This window comes from Fragaria vesca, linkage group LG5 (genome assembly GCF_000184155.1).
Source record: "Fragaria vesca subsp. vesca linkage group LG5, FraVesHawaii_1.0, whole genome shotgun sequence".
Lineage (NCBI taxonomy): Eukaryota > Viridiplantae > Streptophyta > Magnoliopsida > Rosales > Rosaceae > Fragaria > Fragaria vesca.
In genome coordinates this window covers 13,100,397-13,112,196 of record NC_020495.1, presented here as the reverse complement: position 1 = coordinate 13,112,196, position 11,800 = coordinate 13,100,397, and positions in this window count along the sequence as shown.

Sequence of the window (11,800 nt, the reverse complement as noted above, 5' to 3'; positions counted from 1 at the left end):
AGAACCAAAATAACTAGAAACTTCAAATTCTGCAGTTTGTAAATTTTTTTGGCATTGTTGTCTTCGCTTCACAATCTTGTACTTGTGCAGTTATTAAGGGTTAAATGATTTCATTTTATCACTGCTGTTTCCTTTCGAATACAAAGGAGTAGCAATCCTAGTGCTTGACGTAAAGATGTTTATTCAAGTCTGATATAGGGTTGTTGCCATCTCCGTTTGACTCTAGTCATATTTTTACTTCCTTCCAAATCAGAAAGAAAGGTGCACTGCTTCTGCTTATGAGGTAACATTCATTCATTTACTTTTGATCTTATTGACTGTTTTGAGTTTAGGAAAGTTTTGCACATTTCAGTTTCATGAAATTGTAGTCCTTTATTATTTAATTACCAAGCCATTATTAAATGCTGCTATTTCTTGATAGTTTCAAGTTACTTCCATCAAATTATACTGCAGGTGTGGTTTTCAATTTAACATAAGTTCGCATGGAAATTTACCTCTGCTTGGGCACTCAAACTTATCTAGGATTTTGATGCCTCCCAGAATCGTAAAGAAAAGTATATAAACAGAAACTTATGTCTTTTCTAGTTGAATTCAGAGCAAGAATCTTTTGTTTGTCAAATGTGCAAGTGTTCATTATCTTGCAAGAAGATCTTTGTGTTTATGTAATTCAGTTTGATCCTAGTTTCTTTTTTACTGCACACTTGTACAATAGCTCCATTGCTCACTTGTTATTAATTTTACTATTGCTTACAGAGTTACAGTTGACTGATTTTGAAAAACATTTGTTTTCCATTCGTTGAATTTGTCATGCATGTATATTGGCCAAGGTACAAAGTACAAACAGCAGTGTATTGAGAAATAAGAACAAATGCACACACACTGGAATACAGGAGTATTCTTGCACTCAAAAAGAAATTTTGTGGAAGTCCATGTCATTGTCCCTCATAAATGCACATAATCATGATAAGTTGACTGTGGAAGGAAGCGTTGGCGCAGGTAACACAGCTATGGTAGGTAGTCCAAGGGTTTGTGTAGAAATCTGAAATATTACAAGACTCCCTTTGTTCGAGTAAATCTGGGCGGCTATCAATCTAAGGAACTTCTAAAAGAGGTTTTGAGTTTTGACATGAGTGCTAGTCTATTCCAGAAGCTGAGAATGACCCGTCAATCATTAGTCAAAAGATTGAGAATCACCACTAGGCTATTCCACTGGTGTCACCCACTGCATACACTTACGCTATACTCATAACCGCATTTTGAAGACTCATCAGGTTTAAATTTTGTCTGGTATGCTGAGAAAGTGAGAAGTTCTTTTGGAAAAGCTGGATACAGGGATGAAACCCTTTTCTGAAACCTACATGATTGTGTTGGACCTCGTTGCCTACAGAGAGCCAGCAGAGAAGGCCAAAGAGTTCCTTTAGCAGATAGAAGCTAAGGGGTGGTTAATGAAGAAAAACTACCATGGTCGTAATCTGATAATTGATGAACAAGGAAACTATTTTATTCTCAGAAGATGAAGAAAAGCAAAGAAAAGAGAAAGCAATACTTGATATTTCTGGTTATTGATACAAAATCAAAGATGAAGTTGATAAGCTTGAAGAGAAAAGAAACAGATTGGCTTGATATGTAGAGCCAGAAGACGACTTGTTCTCCAAGTTGATTACGTCACCAGTGGTGCAGATATGGATTGGACCTGCAAGGATGTGGACTGGGCTTGCTGCACTGGGCTGTATACTCTTAACAATGGATTGATTCTGTGGGTTCTTTTGCCGGTTTTTGTTCAACTTTGGGAGAGTCTTTTTAGAATTGGATATGGACTATGCAAAGAAGAATTGAGAGTTGATGATAGTATACAGTATATGGGAGAGCTTCCAATGAGGACCTTATAATGAGGACCAAGTGAGGACTTTCAAATGAATGGTTGGATCATATGCACATGGGAATTAGAAAATATCAATTAAAAGTCAAAACCTTGATCCAACCATTCATTTGAAAGTCCACACTTGGTCCTCATTATAAGGTCCTCATTGGAAGCTCTCCCTACAGTATAATGTGTAATGGTCATATTGCATATCTGCTGTGTATAATGTGTAATGGTCATATTGCTGCTACAAGAGCTAATTGAATGGTGAAGGGATGTTATATTGATCTTCTTATGCAAAATAGAGAGGAGTTGAGATGATCTGCATGTTGCTATTATGTTGATGGTTTCCAAGTAATGGGCTGCTGTTTTATGTGAATGAATGAGAAAATTGCAGATGGTTTTAGAGAGAGGAGTTGATGATATTGAGCTGCTGGAATGCAAATGTAGTTTCAGTTTCAGATTAAGGCAAATTTCGTGAATATCAGAAATTTGTTAGCAGTCATATGTAGTTTTCAGGTGCTTCTCATTTCACTGAATCCCCTGTTAAAGTTTAGACCTTGAATCTGATCGTTCATCTTCCAATTCAATAACTGAGTTACCCATTTATATATGTTCTTCTGTGTATGTTGTACATACTGATTACCATTCTGGGCGTGGATAGTTAGATTATAAGCCTGTGAGTAATGTAATTACCTCTGTTTGTTGCACCAAATTTCGTGGTATTTGTACGTGTAGCAGTGTTGGGTTATTTGCTTTTGTTTCTGTAGTGGTTGTGAGTCTGTTAGAAGAATTAGGTTCTTGAATTAGAGGAATTGCAAAAGGATGAGAATCAAATAAGAATCGAAATAGTGAATGCATTTCTGCAACTCTAAAGCTAAATGACTTGAACGAGTTATTATTAATATACTCTGGTATTCCTTTTAAGTTCTGATATATTATGGAGTCAAAATCAAGATTTAGGCCAAGGTATGAGCTCCTAAGGTTTCTGGTTTTCTACTTATTCTTGAGTCATCCATAGTTGCAAATTGATCTAGGAATTAAGTTAGCATTCTTGTCTTCTCCATTCACATAATACTCATTAGTGTAGATGTATTTGATAATCTGTTCACATCATGCCAAGATTTCTTGCAAGATCACTCCTTTTGGTATTATTTTTGTGACAGCTTTTGCTTGTCTCCTTGTCTTTAAATGTCTTTCCCTTTGGTTCAGTTAAGTGCATGCAATAGCTTGGATATTGTTGTCCGAAATGGTATATTTTGATCTATAAAACCAGCATACATGCCTGCCTTACTTTGAAACCCGCTGGCCCTCCCTTATCACATTTTGGAGGAACTCTAGTGCCTCTACTAGTAGTTGTCGAAACCTTGTCATATCTGTTTCTACATATAAAAGGGGAAAAGTTAAGCTGTATAACATCTTTACTCCTGTATACAAGTGAGACTTCAGTTTTATGAATTTTTTCTATATAAAGTCTTTTCTCATCAACTGGTGCGAAACGGAGTGGCTGTAGATAATTGGTCTTTTCATTTATAGAATATAGGTGACTGGGTTGGGATAAAAATCATGAATTGGACCGGGGACATTTTCAGTTCCGGCGCGGCAAAACCATCTTTAACAAAGGCTCTGGGCTAGGTCCTGATGTTCAACCTTGGCCTGATTAACCAAGCTTCATCTAACCCTTATCTGGGCAGCCATCACATGCAGACCCTTAGGACTTTAGTGCCTTGGCCAATGTGCAATGGTAAATCCAAAAGTAGTGACTTTAGGCTTTCAGCCTTTGCCAGTGTCCAATTGTACATCCAGTGTTGGTCTAAATATGTTCTTAAATTCAAGTTGTTATATCGATGAATCCATGCTACTCATTCTACAGTCTTGGCATATGACTTCTGTTATGATCATAAGTTCTGTCGATTTATTTTTCACTTTGTAATTTCCTTTTTATCTAATTGATATGTAATTGGAGAATAGGCCGGAATCAAACCGAGGAAAAGCATTGGCTTTACTTATCCGATATTCTTTCCTCCGAGAGCATGGCTGGCATGTAGAAAAGATCGGTTTAATTGTGATGGCAAGATACTCTTCCACATGTTCGTGGTCAAGGAAAATGGGAATCGTTTCAAACGGATTACATATTCATGCCTGTAAAGTTCAGGTATCGTCGTGCTCTATGCTGCTTATTGGAATTTACACTGGACTCTAATAATCGTATGTCCTCCGGGTAAAATGCCTCAATATAAGGAATGATATCTGCGTAAGGACCTTCTACTTTGTACATCCATCCTTTTTGTAATTCTGTCATGTTTCAGTTGGACACACCAGGCCAGTTTACAGTACCTTACATATTGGACTAATTATTCCAATTTTAGATTTGAATTTGGTAATTTGAATTCTTCTTTGGTTTGGTGTAATCCTTAAATCCAAAATTTGAGTAAGAATTGAATGAATATTTAGAGTAATTTGAATTCTACTATTCCTCTACTATTCCTAATTCAGTTGGTCCTGATCTGGTTGATGTGAATATGGCTCATGATAATAGTGATATTAAGCTTAATGCTTCAGATACTGTCATAAAGGAGGATATGGGCCCTTGGATGCGCATGAGTTACAAAAATAAGAAGAGTAGTGATTCTGGGTTATCTTTGATAAGGGGGCACTTCTATTTACAACAGTGGGCAATGAATCAACTTTTCAACCCAACCCCAACTCTGTTTACCAAACAGAACATCTTTCATATTTCAAGTTTGTTGGGCGAGTGGTGAGTACAAGAATTTTTCAGGATGTTTGCTGGCACTGAGGTCATTTGATTTGCTAGAAGTTCACTCTCTTCTTTACTTTTACAGGTTGGGAAAGCACTTTTTGATGGTCAATTACTGGATGTCCATTTTACTCAATCCTTCTACAAGCACATTTTGGGGGCTAAGGTGACTTATCATGATATTGAGGCCATTGATCCTGATTACTTTAAAAACCTCAAGTGGATGCTGGAGGTATGCAGAATGCGTTTAACTTGGATCTGCCAGTGGTTAACACAGACACTATTTGTCTGTGATGTGCAGAATGATACAAGTGATGTTCTAGACCTTACTTTTAGCATCGATGCAGATGAGGAGAAACTGATATTATATGAAAGAACAGAAATAATGTGATTTCCCTTCCTCTTAAACTGATTTTTTATTTTTTTGTCCCAACTAAATTTCTCTGTATTGATTTTTGAGCATAATGCAGGTTACTGACTATGAACTGATTCCTGGAGGTCAAAACATTAAAGTTACAGAAGAAAATAAGCACCAATATGTTGACTTAGTTGCAGAGCATCGATTAACAAATGCTATTTGTCCTCAGATAAATGCCTTTTTGGAAGGATTTCCTGAATTAATTCCTAGGGAACTAATATCCATTTTCAATGACAAGGAACTGGAACTATTGATGAGTGGGCTTCCAGATATTGACTGTGAGTTTGTTGTCTGAGCTATTTTCCTAATTTTTAGCCTTCTATATGTCAGGATGTGCATTTCTCATAACAATTTCTGTTTCCATGTGTTTCAGTGGATGACATGAGGGCAAATACTGAATATTCTGGCTACAGCGCCCTGGATTGCCCGTGATACAGTGGTTCTGGGAAGTTGTCCAAGCTCTTAGTTCTTAGTAAGGAGGATAAAGCTCGTCTATTGCAGTTTGTTATTGGCACCTCAAAGGTATGGGTCTGCATTCTTGTTCTTTCTATGTTCACTTTAGTACCGTCTTGACTTGCGAGTGCATTTCTCTCCAGCGGAAAATTCATGCCTTGGAGAATATATGGGGGTTCTAAGTGGAATTGTTTCTTAGGTTCTTAGTTCTGCTTAACATATGCATATGCTTTAGTGTCTTGATTCAAAATACATGTGCTGTTGCGTTCTCATTACACTGCATCATGTTATACTACCAAAAATATGCATAGGTGCATCAGGAAGTATCTTCTGTTGAGCAATTTTTTGCTATTTTGTCCAGGTACCTTTGGAAGGTTTGAGTGCACTTCAGGGAATTTCAGGCTCGCAGAAGTTCCAAATACACAAAGCATATGGAAGCCCTGATCACTTGCCATCTGCACATACATGGTTACTCCTCCCATTCCAGTTCTTTCTGCAAATATGATTTATTTTATCATGGCCATTTTGAGCCCTTTTCCCTCTATTTACTCTCATCTATTGCTTCTACTATTCTTCATCATGTGGCTTACCAAACTATGTTTATCTCATTCTGATAAGGGGTTTGTTGACAACCATTTCTGAACTGATGCTCTACTGATATTGTTCTTACTTTCCTTCCAGAAAGAATTATGCGTACTACTTCTGCCTCTTAAGGTAAGATACATTCATTTTATTCTCTGTCATTTGATTGTGACAATATTTTGATAAGTTTTGCAGTTTTCAGTTGATTGAAATAATATCTCTTATCTGACTACTAGTCAAAAATAAATGTAGCTTCTTCTTGATAAGTTGTTTTAAGTTGCTTCTATCAAATTAGACTTTAGACGGATAAATGTTACCTTCATCCATGATGGTGTTGAGTTTAACATAAATTTCATGGAGATATACCTCTGCGTGAGCCCTCAACTGCTCACTTATAGGACACACTAGGTAGTCTCTAGGATTAGATGTCAAAACAGTATCGGACAAGCTCTAATAAACCAAAGTTTATCAACAGTAACATCTGACTTCCTTGTTGAATACAGAGTACGAATCATGCAAGAATATGTGTTTTTGATGTAATCCAATTTGATGCTAGTTTATTCAACTGTGCGACATACATGTAGCTGATTCATAGCACACTTGTTATCAATTTAATATTTCTCCAGTTTATGATTTTGACAAACGATGATAACAGTTGTTATTGATTCCTTTAACATGTCATTCATGAAAATTGGGCACAGTGCATATAGCAGTGTTTTGATAAGTTGAAGCTCCGAGTATTCTTGAACCTAGGAGCGTTTTGAGTTTTGACATGTTATACCATATCTGTTAGATTTATGGTATGAGAAATTATATTTCATTATCAAAGTGCATAGGACTGAATGGTTTATCCTTGGTTCTGCAGGATGGGCAAAATGATAACAGTCGTCAATTTCTCCTACTAAGAATGGTGGTTACCTTCATTTTCTAAGGGCAAAAACAAGTCTTATATGTGGAAAGTTTCTAAAACTGGTATGTTGTATGGTTTAGGCTTTGGGGGAATTGCTGGTTGAATGCAATCTAACAAGTCAGTACATACTCTTCTGCTCTAGCAGCAACGTATAAGGAGAAAGCAGCGTTTACAATGCAAAATTGAAAATGAGGCATTCAGTACTAGAACTGCAGTTCCAAATGGGTCGAAAAGAAATTTTTGCAAAAGATTCAAGTAGCCTTCCTTTGTTTCTCGAAGGTCTGGGTTGATACATGTTTGAAAGAATGGTATATGGTCAGCGGCATTGGATAAAATGGATTAAGATGAGGATATATAATTTTAACGTGCTTGAAATAAGTTATGTTGAATTCATGTACAAAGAGATAAGTGACCAGAAGAACAATGGATATAGAGAAGAGAAAGATTGCATGTTTCTTTATAGGCTTGGGAACTCGGCATATAATTGTCTCAAATATCTGCAGCCCACTATTATTTAAGATTTGAAATGTGAATTTTCAAGATGCGCGCTTCAATTATCCATAAAAACATACGTGTCTTGGAATGCTGACATTGCCTTCGGGAACACGACAATTTAGTTTTCAACCAGACTCTGGATGAAAGTGTGAGGTAAATTTAATTTGGCTGGCACGTATTGAGTGTTCTTGGACTTCTTGCATTGGATTGTCCCAAGTTGTCAAACAGTTGCTGTTGGCCTCAAATTGTTGTTGACACTCAGTCCTTAAGGCTTAGAAACCGGCTTCACTCAAATTTTGAAGGTAGTTATCTTTTCCACCAATTGTTTATGAGAGTTTTAGAGATTTATCTTGTTGGAAATGTGAAATTGAATCCGGATGGCAGTAGTAGTCTCGGCTGTGTGTGGAATCAGATCTTCTATCATTACTTGTCAGATTTTGGAGGCTGCCTTTAGAGATTTGTTCCACGACCAGAATTACCTCTGATCTCAGTCATAGAGTTGGAACCTGACTCAAAATCCGTTGTTTCTGTTGCTCTAACTAACTAGCAAGAGGTGCATCCTCTCTATAGCCTCATATGAACGTGAAGAATTGTCCGGAATGAACTGAACTACTGTCCTGCCCCATCCATAGGCATAAAATATGTCTTGCTGATTCTCCTGCATTTCCTTTGTAAGAGCCTTTTGAGACCACTGCTGCGCTGCACCAGTAAGAAAAAATTGTTGCATTTTGAAAGTTAGCACAAGTCCGACAAGAAGGATTCTCGGTAAGCCTTCTATGAAATCTATGAACTTTAGTAAGGATTTTACTTGAGACAAAGGTCCACAAGAAAATTTTCAGCTTAGGTGGAATCTGATTCTTCTGTCCTTGCCAATCTCCTACAGAGTGTTGATGTTAAGCTCCATCCCCTTGGAACTATTGTGCTTAATTGTAGAACTATGTTGCCACAGTTTGTTACAGCCCCTGTTAAGCATGTTCATCGGGAAAGGAATAGGGTTACTGATATTTAGTTAAAAAACTAGACTTTGTGCCTGCGTCTGGTGTAGGTGCGGTTGATTAGGTTAGCGACGATGGAGTGGGATATTGATGATGATGATATAGTGTAGATATAGAGATAGTTGCTTCGAATAGTTTGGAATGCTATCAATTTCTACAGCATAGTGCATAAGATATTTAGCATAATATCATACTCGGTCCAGTCAATCACCCGCGCCTTGCTGCTGGCTAGGAATATCTAAGAATATCTTCTGCTATCGTTGGTTTGATTCACTCTATTTTAGGGTAATCCAAATGGCAGAAGTAAAAGTATGTGTTATATCATCCCTTGTTTGTAACTCTTATAATGAAGCATTTGTTTAACTCCGAGTATCATGAACACATATGAAAAGGAAAGATAGTGTGTTATATCCATTCATTATATTACATAGGAAAACATTGGCAAAGAATAACAAACAAATAAAAGTCAGGCAATGATCGCTTCTTGTTCCACTTCCACTTGAACCTGTCTGGTTGGTCTGTTATCTTTTCTTTTGTGCTGCGAAGAGGACTTGTCGTTGGTGTTCCACCTTTTTCACTTCCACTTGAACTGCGTCTAATTCACATGTTCTCTTCTCTTCTCTCTGCTTCTCTTCTGGTTGATCACGCTTATGCAATAGTTGTAGCCTTTCAGTTTTCTTTAAAGACTCCAGCAAGTGGTGAATCATATATTCTGTACTATATTGTGTAGCACCCAAGTCCTAATTAGTCTCCCTGCACCATTGTAATCCAATGAACGACTGGTCAGATTGGTTTAAAAAAAAAAAACGAACTTCTTTTAAAAAAAACGAATTGGGATTTAAAGCCACATTTTTCAGTATATGCTGTTGAATGTAAATCAACACACACACACACAAAAAACCTCCTCAGCTCCATTATCTCTCCCACCGTATTATGCAAAACTGAACAACAAATCTCAGAGATCGATGAACATAAAAGAGGAAACCAAGAGATGAACAATTAAACCATAAACACTTGCTTCTTTCTTATCGTTGCTTTCACATCAGTTTCAAGGTTCATCTTAACATGGATGATCTCATACTACTTATGTTTTATGTTTTAATTAAGAGGTGAATTTGTGTTATAGAGAACGTATTGGAACTTCTCAAATTGGAAGGTATTATGCATCTTCTAGAATTTGAGCATGGTACATGAAACCCACTCTTATCGTTGGTACCATTGAATCCAAAAAGGATTGGAAACATAGCCAAGAAGGTTTAAATCCCTACCTCATCGATGCATATGACAAAACTCAAACTATACACCTAGTCACAATTCAGCTGTAAATAATTCCTCACTTTTTCTGGAAATTGTTCCCGCTGGAAAGAAAATTAGTAAATTACATATTAGTTACTGACTAAATTTTAGTTTACAAATACATCCTTTACATAATATCTTATACATTGAAGGACAAATATTAACAAATTAGGACAAACTAATATCCACATGCCATCTGTCACTATAATTTTACCAGAATACCCTTCACTACATATCAACTGCTACTGTTAACGACTAGCACAGTAGCACCCCCGATAAAAAGGTGCTATTGTAATTTTTTTTAGGCAATTCTCCGGAATCAAACAAAACTGCTACTGTCGACTCTGATGCTAGTGCACTGCTACTGTCGACTTTGATGCTAGCGCGCTGTTACTGCTCACTCTGATGATAGCGCTGCTGCTATTGTAATCACTACTAATGAACTTTAAAACTACATCTACCGCAACAAGCAATGGTTTAACCTGATAAACAAACCTCATTCAGATCAACAAATCTTATTCATGTCCTCAAAACAAACCTCATTCATATATGAAATCACCTACTAATCAACACAAACCCAAACCAATCAACCTCATTTATATCACTGCTACTGTGTACAGTAGCACACAGTAGCAGATGTAAGGGAGCATAGTAGCAGGACTCTTAGTCATCCGATCATTACGATTTGAAGGGTGAGGTCACAAAGCACAAAACTTTTACTAGGCACAATCCTATCTCCAGATTTCGTCCCAAATCACAATCCCTTCCAGCACATCTCATAGCAACAGAAGCAACTTACCGTTCCAACTTACCGTTCCAACTTTCAATGGACCACAGTAGCAGCCAATTATCCTTCCAATCTCAACAGTAGCAGCAAATGGACAAACACATATACAAGCTCCGATCTCCATCAACATTGTCGCATCCCTCATGGCCTTCTCTGATCACCTCGCCGAGGCAGTAGCAGCGGCGTCAAAATCTTTTCCTCTATAAATGGATTGTGCCAATCCAAACCAGGCAGTGAGTTTGGAGCTTCTGCAATGGGACGATGGCGTTGGCCTTGGAGTCTTTCGATTCCTTTATCCTTGATTTCATCTTCCAAACCTGCTCATCCTCTACATACCATAACTGCTACTAGATCAAACCGCGGCCTCCGACAAAGTCTCTGGCCAATTGTTGTATGTTCTTCAAGCTTTGCTCCTAGGAGCTCTGATCTAGAGTTGGAGTCGAGCACAGAGAGAGAGAGAGAGAGAGAGAGAGAGAGAGAGAGAGAGAGAGAGAGAGAGAGAGAGAGACGAGCAGATCTGGAGAATAGATTAGCAGATCTAGAAAAAAAGATGATGAAGGGAGAGAGAGTGGAGATATAAGGACGAGAGGGTATTATGGTAATTTATTAGTAAAATTAGACCTATTATAACTTGGTTTTGGGCTTGGGTCGGTGTCCTAATTTGTATAACAAATTATGGAAAAGAGTTTTTTGTGTTTAGAAATTTGGTTGGTTCCTTGTATGTTATTCTCCCAAAGAAAATCCTCTGTTTACCCAAGGACGTCTATAACCATTTTACCATTTTGCAATGAACAGGCACGTCACAACTCACAACTCTAATGTTCTAATGCAATAAAAAGTTATTTTTTTTTTTTTTTTTTTTTTCCCCTAAGCTGAACATACCTTTAGGCATTAGCAGTTGGTAGTCCATTTACTGCTTTGCATGAGTCAAAACTGTAGAATCCTCATCTGTCTGAAAATTTCATGGCATTGAAGTTAGCCGACAGAAAAACAAATTCCAATAACAGAGATAAAAAGAGAGACTAACGGTGCATTCTTTGTAGTTTGTCCAATGACTACATGGAATATATAAACTGAGCAAGGACTCGAATCTTGCCCTGTTGAAGCTGAGCACATGCATAAAACTCAAATTAGCGGCCAAATTCTGCAAAATATGAAGGAAACTAATCATATCTTACAAACAATGGAGAACCCAAATTCATTTTCACTACCCAAAAGATGCATGCATTGGAATCCCCCACTGAA